Source organism: Petaurus breviceps, unplaced genomic scaffold (assembly GCF_028583685.1).
Source record: "Petaurus breviceps papuanus isolate PSGF00001 unplaced genomic scaffold, PetGlider_PUasm1.0 89893, whole genome shotgun sequence".
Taxonomy (NCBI): domain Eukaryota; kingdom Metazoa; phylum Chordata; class Mammalia; order Diprotodontia; family Petauridae; genus Petaurus; species Petaurus breviceps.
Window position 1 is genome coordinate 162520 of NW_027187139.1, and position 3444 is coordinate 165963.

The 3444-nt window shown below is 36.4% G+C and overlaps 1 pseudogene; it reads right to left on the bottom strand.

Moving 5' to 3' along the window:
• Window positions 1-1709: 1709 nt before the first annotated feature.
• On the bottom strand, window positions 1710-3134 carry LOC138176529 (sex comb on midleg-like protein 2; annotated as a pseudogene).
• Between the last annotated feature and the right edge of the window lie 310 nt (window positions 3135-3444).

A 3444-nucleotide genomic window follows, 5' to 3' on the forward strand; every position in this document is an offset into this window, starting at 1 on the left:
GAGAATCTTTTTTTTTTTAAATAAAACTACATAGTTTATTATTACCACTGTGGTAGCACAGAGTGCCATTTTAAACCATAAGAAACAAATATTTACTTGCATGTACCTACAGATTATGGATAAAATAAAAATATGGTACAGTATATGCAAAATATATATATACATGTATGTGTGTGTATATGTATATTTAAAATCAGGCAAGACATACATGTATCTGTGTACATGGGTATAGTAGATGAATGCATATTTCTGTTCTCAAGCTTAGCAAAAAGATGGAATGTTCTAAAACAGAAAATGTATCATTTATAAGGAATTTTGGACTTTTCATCTCTGAACAGTTGACTATTAAAGTGGTAAAAGAAAACCTTTCCAAGTAATATAAGTATTGTCTGAATAAAATAGCAATTGTATTTCTCTCAAGAATAACCATATTTCAAAAAAGCTTACATATGTTTAAAAAACAAACAAAAGAGAACACAATTGACTTGTTTATTCCCTTTCTGAAAATCATTAGAAGCATAACCAAATTGAACATTGGAGCTTTAGGAAATGATTATCAAGAAAGAGATGAAATTCACATCTACATCTTTAAATTCTATGGTAAAACTTTTGTAGCCACAATTATCAAAGTTAATAAACCCTTACAATCTTGTTTTGTTTTTAATCCTTTGGGATTCAGCCATTTTGGTTGTCAATGTTAAGATCAGTTCAAGTTAAGGCACACTTGCATACTTCCTATATCAATTATTATATTTATCAAAGTATTCTAAAAAGTAAATCCTAAATAACTGCTAGCAAGAGTCAGTTAAATGCTCATCCCTTGAATGAATTTTGAAATGCTACAATAGAATAATTTCCTAAAAATAGTAGAAATATTACATTTTAAGAGAAATTTTCTGCAAACTGAGAACAAGATAGCATAGCAAAATATTTTATGGTATCTGTAAATGATATCTGTAAACCTGATAAATCAGTCTAACCAGAAAATACAATAATCCTTGTGTCTTTCATTGGCAGATACTTTCCTTCTTTGGGTCTTTCAATGTGGTAGCAGAGCTTTAACGCTGGTCCTAACTTTAGTCCCATATATCTCATTATCATACCACTCCTCAATAACAGAAGTGCTTTCCCATCAATTTCCTGTACCTGAAGAGCCCTGCATGTGGTGCTAATGCCTGAGGATCAGCTGCTTTCACAAATCGCATCACTTCATCTATAGATCAATTTGAGGGATCTTTACTAGATCCTCTTGAAGATTCCTGTTTTATTGCACTGAGATCTGGTCCAGTTATTAAACTTGCAGCTTCAATTCTCATTTGCATTCTGCTCCTGTTGCCTTCATAATAATTGTTCCCAGCAGGGTTCAATGACAGTTTGTGTAGGACTGGCACTGAGTTTGAGGTAGTAGTTACCGACTGAAGAGAATTTCTATAATATGTAGTACTTGTTGAGGTAGGACAGTTTGTGGGATTTCTACAGGCAGGGCTTGAAGGGTTCCCTGAATCCAATGATGAATCCATGGATTGTTCAGAAAATCTATACTCTTTTTTCAGAAAATCTATACCATTTTCTTCAGCTGGCAATATTTCTGCTTCAGATGCATGCACTTCCGTTCTAGGAAGCTTAGGTGAGAGAGGGACAGCCTAGTGTGACGAATCCTGAGACTATCTTTTAGTATTCCTATTATTTTCTGATATTTCTTCTTTTGCTCATTTATTCTTATCATACTCTGTAGGGCTATGAGCAGTTCCCATATATATACTGAAAGGCCGGCTACTAAAAAGGTTATCACACTGCAGACTGTGGCAAAGCTTCTCCAGAAAACGAAGGACAAACGATGCACTGTTCACAGAAGGAAGATTGGTGGCATGTTTTTCCTCATCAAAGAATGCAGTTATCATTTCTCCTCCATGATGTCCTGCTTTAAGGAATCCAAAAACCATTTTTACTTGGTGGGCACAATCTACGCAAGCCTGAACAGTCTGATGGAGTACCACCTTAAAAGGCCGCAGCCCAAAGTGATCAGAAAGGAGTTGTACTTTTTTCTTATCCAGGTGAGGTCCAGTATTTCCATGTTTGTTCACATAGACACAAACTGTAGATATAACTGCAGCAGTTGTCTCAGGAATACCAATTCCATCTTTAAGAATAACTGGATTGCTATTATTTAACTTGGGCAAATTGATATGAGTTATGGATACAGGAGAACATGGCACTAAATGAATTTTTTTCTTTCTTTCTGGTTTTAGGCCTTTTTTTCTTATTTTGAGATTTTTCACTGTGAGAGATATTTTTTGTCAGGGAAACATTTTTAGGAGACTTGCCCTTCTTGGGGACTGAAGTATGTCCAGGTGGTTTAGCCCAACCTCATTTCTTGCTCTGCTATGCTGGTATTGGAGCAGTTTTCTGTGGAGACTACGTTGAACGCCAGATCACTTTGCAAGGGGAAGATTGTGTTTTTGCACTGCTCTTTGTAATGGAAACATTAATTCCTGGTGGTTGCAATGCATCTCCTGTTAAGGTCACACCACCCAACTGGGAAGATACCTCGAGAATCATACTTGTACCAATAATCAAATGCTCTTCTCCAGTCATCAAATGTAATGAAAACTTCATCTCCTTTAACATCTCCAACAGTTGCTGGGAAGATCAAATAAGAATTTTTTGTCTATTCGAGTTTCATTCCAATTTTTAAAAGATTTGGGACTGGTTTAGGAGGTTCCTTCTTAAAGAATGTTGCAGGGGCTGTTTCAGCTCCATTCAATGTTCTTAAAGAGGAACATTGTTTGATGCATTCATCTGAAATCCCAGAGGGAATTGAAGCATACTTCCTTTCTTTTTATGCGTTCCAATAGGCTGTATATCTGAAGAATCTACAAGCTTCCAAAAGTCGTTTTTATTGTCACTGCCCTCCAGTAGCAATCGTAATCTGGCACCAGTAATTCCAATGACTGTGGCAATACAGACAAAAGTGACATTCTGTGGGTCAAGTGTTTCCAATTTCATGCCAACTTTGAAATAATTAGTAGGTGGAATCTTGGACTGTCTGAAACACTGTGATGGAAGATCCAGTCTCTCTCAAGTAACTGTCCCAGTTAAAATGTTCATACTTCACAGGAAGATTGCTTGAGTGATTTTTTTCCTTGCTTTTCCTTCTTAATATTCTTTGAATCTTTACTTACTGTCTTCTTCTTCAGCATTCTTCCTTGAGGCAGGAAGACCAGGGACTGCCTCTTTATCACATAAAAGAATCCTTGTCGGGAGGTCCTGGGCACAGGCTATGGAAGTCTAGTGGCTCTGTTACCTGGGTCCATCCAGCCTGCCATGTTTGTGTAGAGTTGCTTACCCTTGAGAATCTTGACCTTTTGATCTTCCATATGAATTTTGTTGCTATTTTCTCTAGCACAGTAAAATATCCCTTGACAGTTTGATACAGCACTGAAT